Here is an 11,091-nt window from a genome sequence, read left to right on the forward strand (position 1 = left end):
GTCGTTTAGTGGATCACCAATGGTTATTAGAACAGGTTATAAGATATGAGGGTATTTATATAAGGGCTTTCTTTATACATAGGAGGTGATGGCGAAGGAACTTCAATTATCAGGATAAATGGCTGATTCTGAAAATGGATAATATTAATTATTTTTTAGAGAAATTGATGCCTCAATTATGGGAAAAAAGTTGACGCTTTTTCGGAGAAATGAGAAAAAGTTGGTGTTTCCACAATGGAGAAGAATGAGGAAAAATTGGTGTTTTAGTGACGGGGGAAAATGTGTTGTCGTTAAAGAGGATAGGGAAATGTTGCTAATGGATAATGAATTGAGATGGAAGGGCCATGTTTCCCAAATTGAAACCTGGTCCTGCTTGTAATGCCATTACTCCTTCAACCAGCCTCTGGATTAAGCCCTGCAAAATAAATTTTAATATGGCAACCCTTGACAGGGATTATTAGTTAAGTAATCTAATCTAATACTAATACAAAATAATGTAGAAATTAAGTGCAATGAGGGGCAAGAGACTCCCCCAAGAAAATGTAGTGTGGATCTACCATGCAAGTGGCTTTAAAATCCTCCTTCGAAATTGGTTGCTGGTACGAACGAAGCCAATACCCATTTACTAGCAATGGAGTTCTAGACCCATCAATTGTTAGGAGCCTTACTGTTCCATTAGGAAAAACAGTGTCTATTTCGTAAGGTCCCAGCCACCTTGTTCGTAACTTTCCTTGAAAATTTTCAAACCTGGAATCATATAGTAAAGCCCAATTACCTTTTTGGAACTGCTTATGTTTAATAGATTTGTCATGCCACCTGGTTCTTTGCTGCTGAATCATAGTTGTTTGATGGATGGCATCCAACCTTTTTTCATCTAATTCCTACAGCTGCTGCAACCTAGCTGTCTGTGCATCAGTTAAATCAAGGTTAACAGCTAAAGCAGTTCTTAAAGTTTTAATTTCAAATTCCACAGGGAAAACAACACTTTTACCGTAAACCAATTCATAAGGTGAAAAACCTGTAGTGTTTCTCCAAGTAGTTCTATAAGCCCATAATGCCTCAGCCAGTCTTTGAGACCAATCTTTCCTATTCTCTTTCACAGTTTTTGTTAGAATAGCTTCTATGACTTTATTTGTACTTTCCACCTGACCATTAGCTTGGGGGTGGTAAGGTGTAGTCATTTTATGATTGATATGATATTTTTGAAGCATATCTTTGAAACCATGTGAATTTAAAGGAGGTCCTCTATCTGTGACTAATTCTCTAGGCACCCCAAATCTAACGAAGATTTCTTCAAATAAAAAGGTTAAAACAGATTCTTCATTAGCTTTGATTAGTGCATTAGCTTCCACCCATTTAGTCATGTAATCTGTACAAACCAATATATAAACTCTTTGGTTGGATGGAGGGTTGATGGGCCCTACAAAATCTAGAGCCCATCTTTCAAAGGGTTCAAGTATTACCTGAGGGTTCAGTGGCATTTCATCTCTATGGTTGGGTTGGCCCATTCTCTGACAGCTGTCACAGGGCCTGACATATTTCTTTGCATCCTTGAAAAGTGAGGGCCAATAATAACCCATCCTGAGAATTTTATGTGTCGTTTTCTTATCAGCGAAATGCCCACCACAAGGGCCATCATGACAAGCCTTCAATATGTCATAAACCTCATCTTCTCTAATGCATCTTCGAATCTCTTGATCAAGTCCAGAATGAAAAAGACACCCATTTATCCAACTGTACCTAGCACTTTATTGAACGATTCTTCTTTTCTCCCTATGTGATAGGTGTGATGGTAACTTCCTTGCAACCAAATAATTGGCAATGTCTGCATACCATGGTGAGTGAGCAGATACTGCAAACAAATATTCATCAGGAAAGGAATCATCTACTGGAGTATTATCATCAGTTTTTATCCGAGAAAGGAAATCAGCAACCACATTTTCTTTACCTGACCGATCCACAATTGTAATATCAAATTCTTGTAGTAACAATAACCACCTGGTAACTCGAGCATTTGTAACAGATTTATTCATTAAATACTTGATAGCTTAGTGGTTAGTGTGAACAAAAGTAGGATAACCAGTAATATAATGTTGAAATTTATTAATAGCATAAATAACTGCTAAAAATTCTTTCTCGGTAACTGTGTAATTAAGTTCAGCAGGGGTCATATTTTTACTAATGAAGTAGATAGCATACAGAAGATTGTTTTCTTATTAACCCAAGACCGCTCCAATTGCAGTGTCCAAAGCATCAAGGATATGTGAAAGGGAAGTGCCCAATCGGGTCCCCTCAGAATAGGAGTTGTAGACAACTGATGCTTAAGTTCATCAAATTCTTTCTGACAGGCATTACTTCACTTAAATTCAACATTTTTCATAAGTAACACAAACAAAGGGGAAGCTATTTTCGAGAATTTTTTTATAAATCTTCTGTAATATCCAGCATGTCCTAAAAAGATTCTTACATCAGTTTGTGTTTTAGGAATAGGAAGGGTCTGAATTACCTGTACTTTGGATGGATCCACCTGAATCCCAAGAAATGAAATGAAGTACCCTAGTACAATTCCTTCGTTCATCATCATATGACATTTTTCAGTACTCAAGGAAAGATTAGCTTGTATACATCGTTTAAGTACTTTCTCAAGGTTTTGCAGCGCAACTTCAAAAGTCACACCATAGGGAGTGAAATCATCCACAAATATTTCCAAAGAATCATTAAGCATATCGAAAAAAATTCCTATTACTGCTCTTTGAAATGTTTCTAGAGCATTACATAGTCCAAATGGGAGAACTCTATAGGCAAAAGTTCCCCAAGGACTAGTAAAGGTGGTCTTGTCCTGATCTTGAGGTGCAATTCTGATTTGGTTATATCCACTAAAACCGTCTAAAAAGGAAAAGAATTTCTTCCCTGATAAATTGTCCAATACCTGATCAATAAAGGGCAAGGGGAATGATCTTTTTGGGCGGCTTTGTTTAAGGCTCTATAATCCACACACACTCTCCATTTCCCGTTTTTATTAGGGACTATCACCAATGGCGAAACCCATTCGCTGTCAGATATGGGATATATAAACCCTGCATCAAGCAACTTTTGAAGTTATTCCTTCACAATTTCCCTTAGGTTGGGATTCATTCGTCGCTGGGGTTGACAGACTGGTCGGGCTCCCTCCTTAATATGAATACGATGAGTAGATAATTCGGGAGAGATCCCCTTCATGTCCGTGTAATCCCAGGCGAATGCTTCTTTGGTCTCACGGAGCAACCTCATTAGCTGTTGTGTTTCAGCATCTGATAAATTGGGGTTTATGTTTAATGTTTTTTCAGGTTCAATTTCTACTGTTATGCTTTTAGAGGAGATAGCAGTTGATGTTTGAGGTAAATCTTCATATTTAAGCTTTTGCTGTGTTTCAGAATCCAGAATTGTAGTTAACTGATTATGTGCTTCAGAAGTAACTGAGGAAGGTTCAGAAATAAAATTACTAAATACTTCGTCTTCTGTGGTATCTTTAAGAGTTAAGGCCTGTCCAATGGTCAATATGGGTTGAGTATCATTATCCTCATAGTCTACCCATACAGAATCATCATTATTAATCATAGGTGTAGCATGAGGGTACAACGTAAGCTGCTTAGTTTCACAGCCATTAGAAATTGTCATTGAACCTGATCGACAGCTGATAAAAGCATCTGTTGTAGCCAGCCAGGGTCTCCCCAAAATCAGAGGATGCCCCCCCAACTTTGCTTAGTCTGTAACACCACAAAGTCAGCTGGGTAATTCCAGGATTCAACTGAAATAATCAGGTCTTCAATAACCCCCTCTGGTTTGATTGTGGAACGATCAGCTAATTCCAGGATAGTTGGTGTTTCTCTAATTACATTTTTCAATTGTAACAGCTGTGCAGTTTCAAGGGTCATGATATTTATAGCAGCACCTAGGTCTACCAGAACTCGTGAAACAATAGTTTTTCCAACCTGCACTGTGACCGTAGGGTGACCAGGGTCACCATATTTTATAGGAGGGGCTTTTCCTGTCATTAAAGCAGCTAGATCTCCCATCACATGAACTGTAAGGGGATCTTTAGCCTTCCTACCAGGTTTCTTAATGCAAATTTCTCTAACAGTTCTGGCATAGATTGGTACATCTCTGAGTGCTTGTAAGAGTGGAATTTTAACATACAGATTCTGCAATTCCCCTAAAAGGTTAAAAGCAGGCGGCTCAGGCATCTTAGTGAGAGCCAAGCGCTCAGGGAATGGTGGTTCTGTTGTTTCAGCAGTTCCATTAGAGGATGGCCTGACTGTTTCAACAATTTTATTAGAGGATGGCTTGACTGTTTCAACAATTTTATTAGATGATTTACTCTGTTCTGCTTCCTCTTTCTCAGAGTCTGAAGAGGTAATATCATCTATAATTGGCTCGACTACTCTCCCAGATCGTAAATGAATATCATTGCATTGCATAGGAGATGTAGGCAGGTTCTGAATGTCGATAACTTGCACAACTTTATTGTTATTTGGGTTAGGGTTCGACTGTACAGGCAGTTGAGGCTTCATCGTCTGATTATTCGACGGGGTACCTGCCGGAAGAGAAAGTTGTTGCTGGAACTGAGGAAATTGATTTGAGAATGGAGTCTGTTGAGCTCTCCAGTTTGGGTTCCATTGGTTAAAATAGGATTGTTGTAGAAGCCAGGGATTCCACATTGTAGGGTCTACAAAGGGAGGGTTTGTTTGTTGCATGGGTGGGAAATTAAAGGGTGGGTATTGCATTTGGTTAAAGGGTGGGTAATTTGCTTGATTAAACGAAGGATAATTATTCCAATGATTAAATGGAATACTAGAATTCGTACCTTGTCCTCGTGGTTGCCTTTGCCTCCTTTGTGTCAACAGATAAACTGCTTCAGCTTCTTCATCTGTTGGTTGTAATGCTGCCTTTATCCTTGGTAAAGAGGGGCATTGTTGAGTTTCGTGGTCCTTTTCACAAATGGTACATATTGGCACCTTGTCTAGTGGGCATTCTCTCAATGGATGTTTTTCCCTGCATTTAGAGCAGAAGATGGCCAAAGCAGCTTCTGCCTCTGCCTGCTTCTTTTTAACCTGCAAGGTATCAATCTGTGAAGCAAAAGAACTTAACATTTCAGTTTTAAATTCCTCAAGTAAATTACATATTTCAGCCCTTGTTGCTCCACCACTAGCTGATTTCTGGACCCTTAAATAAGTGTTATCCCTGCTCTTTGATTTATTTGCAGCTCCTCTTGAACACCTCTTGCAGAGGTTAACAATTTCGTCATACGATTATTTGGATATATCTCCTTTACCAACCATATTTAACATATCTAAACAATCATCTCTTACCCCTTTCAACAATATTGTTTTAAGAATATCTTTACTTACATCGGGGTGCTCAGATCTCTGCAGGTTATACTGGAGTCTTTCCACAAAGTCCTCCAGATTTTCATCCTCCTTCTAAACCATCTTGAATAATTCCTCCCTTTTTTCTCTTGTTCGGCAATAGTCTTGGTATTTGGCCAGAAATTTCTCCTTCATCTGATCCCATGTCGTGATCACATGAGCTCCCAAGCTCATAAACCATATTAGTGCATTCCCCTTTAATGTGGCTGGAAACAACTTCAATTTCTGAGCAGCATTAACATATTCATAGCTTCTACACAATATATCAAATTCAAAAAGAAACTCATCAGGGTCTTCAAAAGATAAACCATGGAAATTGGGTAATGCTGACAGTGGGATATTCTTCATAGGAGTTGTTCCTCTAGGGAGTTCCCCAATAGGGAATTCCAGGGTGGAGAGAGAATTCTCTCCCCTTCCTTCTCCTCTACGACCTCCACCTAAGATTCCTTCATTGTTATCCTCTATTGGTTGTTTTTCTGATGCGCTTGCCCGGTATTCAGTGCTTTCTGTTGGACTCTCATGTCCTGAACTGTTTCTCAACTTTAGTATCTTCTATTGGCTCTTCAATATTTTCTACTGGTCCTTCGACTTCTTCCACTAGTTCCACAGTGTATTCTGGTGTTTCTATAACCCTTTCAGGTCCCACTACTTCCTCCATTTGATAGTCTATTTGGAAAGAGTGTTGGGTCTGTGGCCTTCGAGAGCTTAACCTCTGGGATGTCTTAGCTTTTGAAATAATATCATCGATGAAAGTTTTCCTTCCTCCTCTTCCTTTGCCCTTGCCACCTGTAGGATTAGTTTTCTTGTGTCCTCTCATGCATTCTTCATATCTACAGAAAAATGATCGGTACTTTTAAATCTATAATTACCTTCCCCGGCAACGGTGCCAATATGTTGGTCACTTTAATTGCTTATTGAATTAAGCAACAAAGTGCGACATTAATTGTCAACCCAGGGAAGTCTTGTTATTTCAAAGGCAACTGTGTACTGTATGTACTCAATTTTAAAAGTGACATAAGTTATAGTTTAAACAAATCACACCTTAACTTAACAAACTGAAGCTCCACTCTGCATTACAGCAATTACACTCTGTTGCAGATGGCTATCAGAAAAATGCTTAATTCTAATAAATAAATGGAAAGAATCAATCTGCAAAAGAAAACAATGGCTATGATGTAACAGAGAGTCAGGACCCTATCCCCCAGAGCGAGAATCTCCAGCACCTGCCTCTGATTAATTCAGCTTGCCAATTCACTCTGTAACTTAATCACTGGTGAAACACTCATATAACAATTAATAGAAACAGAGTTCAGCGAAAGGTATTATAAACAATGTTCAGCAAACAGTACTGTTAACAAGGCATGAATAAAAGGCACACTTAACACACTGCGGAAATGTAATGGGTGAATCTTGTGATGAAGGTGGGCCCTGTCCTTCTCACAAGATTCCCTAGGAAACAAGAACTAGAAAGAGATGCTCAAAACGAAACTTTATTCATCCATCAATATGTCATATTACAGAAAAGAGTTCCAGTCCTGTTCCTTCAGCTAAGCCTTTTTTCCCAAATCGGTCCCCCTCTAATGTAGATGTCTCCTCTTTATATAGAGGAGACATCTATTACAAAATATTTACATTGTTCTAACCCATTATACAAAAATAGGGAAGTCAATTCCCTGTCAATGAAATGTTGTTACAGTAATGTTGTCTTTAGATATAAGAGTTACATCTCGTGTAACAGCTTCTTTGGTGATTAGTCCCGATTCCTTTGCTGCTGTCATATTTAGAATGCGGATCTCAACTGTTTCAGCATCGTGATCCGCATGCCGTTCCTGCTGTTTCAGCAACTACAAAAATAGTCTTCCGGTTGTTTCAGCATCACAGACTGCACATCATCCTTTAACTGTTTAGCACTTAATAATTCAAAGATTAACTATGAAGATGTCGTGATTATATGCTAAATAATTAAACGTATAGTGATGAGAAGAATCATTACATACCTTAGAGATAATTGGGTCAAATTACTTAACAAAGGCTTTTAAATATAAGTTTGAAAGGGATGGTATCATAGCAAATTATATGGTCAAAAAGGGACAATGTGAGGTCCTAACAACATCTATCCCAACATCATCTATCTGCAAAACATCCATCTCCTCAAAGTGAAGAGATCATCTCATCAAACTCCGACTCTCGATGTGCCACATCCAGGTCCACGAAGGTACCTCCATCACATCTGTATGTGCCATCCCTCAAGTCTGCCATCGAAACAAGTATACACCTGTCTCATCTATCCATGTGTTGCCCATGATCATAGATCAATTAGCTCCCATATGTCAAAGTGGTTAGGTCTTGGCTCAACCCATGCCAAAGTGTTGCCACCAAGGCATCATCATCGTTGTAACTCCATCACTCCAAAGTGTCTCATATCGATCCTCCTCATCAAGTCACTCTTCCAAGCCACACCCACACATGTACTTGAAAATATGCATCCCATTCTGCATCAAAGTCTCTGACCTCAGCTCCTCAATGCATTAGAACCTCCAAGTCCACCATATATGAAGTCCTCCAAAAGTCACAACCTCATGTCATCATGAGCTCCATGAGTCATCTCCAACCAACATCTAGAAAGCATACAAGTCTCGGCCCAAAGGTCTCTGCAAGATACCTCAACTCTCCATGTAGTAGGAAGGCTCCATAGTCTGCTCATAACTCCATCCAAGTACATGGCCTTGTTGTACAAGAGTGCACAACCTCTCCATCAGCTCATAAGTAAAACATCTCCATGTCATACCAGCAAATCTACCTGCACAACATCCCTGCCTTGGCACTCCCGATTGGATGCCCATAAGTGACACCTCTACAAGTGCTCCTGCATAATGTCCCTGCATAAGACTACCATGCTCCATGTCTCCAACCTGATGTCCATGACTAAGTGACCCACGTAGTCCAAATAGGTAGACCCATCACAACAATCAGTCATCCTCATCCAAGTCTACAATCTTCGGTTTAGTGAACTCAGTCACCCAACCATATCATCATCACATGAGTCTCTCCATTATAGCTCCCCCACTAAAGGTTCCACCAAGACTTGCTTCTTGGTCTCGGCCATGAGAAGTCCACCCAAGCATCATCATACCTCAAGTGTGCGCCCTCCTCAATCTGTCCATGAGTCATGCCGAGCACTTAGCCAATTCTCCATGTGGCTAAAGCATGACCCAATCCTCCACAACGATCATCATGTTCCTCCCTTGTCACGGGCCCCTGTACCTTCTACCATAAGGTCACAAACAACCCCACCAAGTCCTGCAACAGTCAACAATCCATGCTTTTCCATACAAGGTTTCATCATAGGCATCCATGGTAAGATCCACCCTAGCATCGGCAAACTAACTTTGCTCTTCCCCGCATACGGTTCATCTACGAAATGCTCAAGTGAAACACAAGTATAAATACTTACTTCATCATCATCATGAGGCTCCTCCATGTGAGTATCCTCATCCATCCATGTCTGCAAACTGCATGATCCTGGTCCAACTTGATCAATCTCAAGTTCATCCTCCACCGTTGTCACATCTACAACATCCTCAATCATCACGACTTCCTCTTCCTTGTCAGCACAATCTGCAACTTCATCCCCTCCATTGTCTAACCGAGTTGAAGAAGTTCATCTTGAACATTCTTTTCCAAGACTTCAAGTTCCTTTCGAATCCAAGGATTCTCTTCTTTCATCCGCTTCAACCTGTATAAGGTAAGCAACAACTTCCCTTCACAATCTCCCAAACCTGCCATGCCTTGTCATTCAGTTTGGCCCAAGCACTAAGCTTCACCTCTGCGAAACCTGTTTCACCATTCACCAGCTTCACCAAGTTCCCTGTAATCATGAACCAGCCCTTGTTCCACTTGTATGTGAAACCATCTTCCTTCACCTGCAAGTACCTGCTTCCACTGTCATCAACTGTCAAGTGCTTACACACTTGCTTCATCTAGCTTCCTACAAGACTTTTCCAAGTCTTTAGACTAGCTCTGATACCACTTGTCACGCCCCCAGGCCTACAGTAGTCTTCCAACCATACTTGGTGAGGTGCGGCACCACCGAACACTTTCTTTTCACCAATACTTATGTTCATGGACAACACCTAATGTCAGGCGGAAAGAGTCGATTGTGCGGACACAACCAACCTCCCTAGGAGCCTAAGACTCTCTAGTGACAAACAAGACAAACAAGAGCAATCCTTCTCTAAACATGCATTTACTATATGGGAAATCAAGTGTTTAGATCCTACCTGTAATCCAACGCTGTTGTAGCAGTCCAGCTCCACTGATCCGGATGAGCTCCTCCTTCACTTTGAAACCTGCATACACTAACAATCAAACGATTAAATAGCACTTGATAATCTCATAGAATAAAACATATTTAACACATAGACCAAGGAGTACATGAAACAACTCATAAATAACAAGTTATTGAGAAGAATGGACTCATTTGCATTAATAGGTAACAAAAGGAACAAATACAACCTGAGCCTTGGTGTTGTGCAAGTCCCTCCCAGGGTCCATCAAGAGTTCTCCTTTACTTTGACAAAGTTCACCCACTTCCAAATAGAACAAGCAAAGATGGCAATCTCTCCTCACAAGCTTCTAAATGGGAGTCCTAATTCCTGCAGCATTTACCCTTAGAAATGTATAGCTTTCAACCTCCTCTCCTCTTGGCCCAATGCCTGTATTTATAGTGCTCAAGAGGAAGTTAATCAGGTCCACCATCAATGGGATAATCCCCTCTTTGGATGGGATAGCTCCCCTATTGATGGGATAAGTTCCTCTTTGGTAGGAGTGCATGAACCATCTGGAGGCGCTCAATACACGTCGAACAACCTTCTAGAATGCTCTAGAAATGACCAAAAGTAACTTTTTAAAGATGAAACTTGCGCATTTTAACCTTTTCAGGGGGACGCACCTGCACCTTTACATACAGAGCGTCCAAAGACGCAGTTTTTGTGAACATTGGGAGCGTCCCCGCAGATAAGGCTGAGAGAACCTGCGTCCCCAGAGATAAATACATTTAGAAAGACTTTCTCTCTTTTTTGGAGTTTGACATGGAGAGCAGAGGCATAAGACTTGCCTAAGAGGGTAGCATGACTGTTGATAGAGCCATCCTAACTGTAAATAGTCATGGTGACATTTTTTAGTGTAACAGATTGCCCCCTAAAGTGCGAAGCCTGGAATAGATTAGGGTTTTGTATTATCTAGGAAGGGTGAAGCGCTTTATCATTTCAAGGATTATCTCGTGGAGAGCCTGGTCAGAACCTGCAATTTTCAACACAAAATACATGTATAAGATTATATCATCACTGAGGTAGGCATTCCCATACTCAGATTAAAACTTTAACTAACAGACTAACTATTCTGATACAGGAATGATCTTGTAGTACATCATAATCATAGACTTTTGTAGACACAGTATGGGCGCAGCCATCTGTTTATGATTAGTCTACTTAGATAATGAATACAAAACTCCTCGCAGCCTGGATGGTGGAAACTAGATCCAGGGTCTTCATTTCTACTTCTCGAATTGGTACGATTCTAGCCATGCGAATAAATGAGTTGATGTCGAACATGGTAGAAACCACTTGATTACCAGTCGATGATGTAAACTGTTAACAAGCGTGAGAGAGACCACCAGTAATGTCAA

Source organism: Pinus tabuliformis, chromosome 1_1, assembly GCF_031772625.1.
Source record: "Pinus tabuliformis cultivar Carrire ecotype Pingquan chromosome 1_1, CPIR1, whole genome shotgun sequence".
NCBI classification, from domain to species: Eukaryota; Viridiplantae; Streptophyta; class Pinopsida; order Pinales; family Pinaceae; genus Pinus; species Pinus tabuliformis.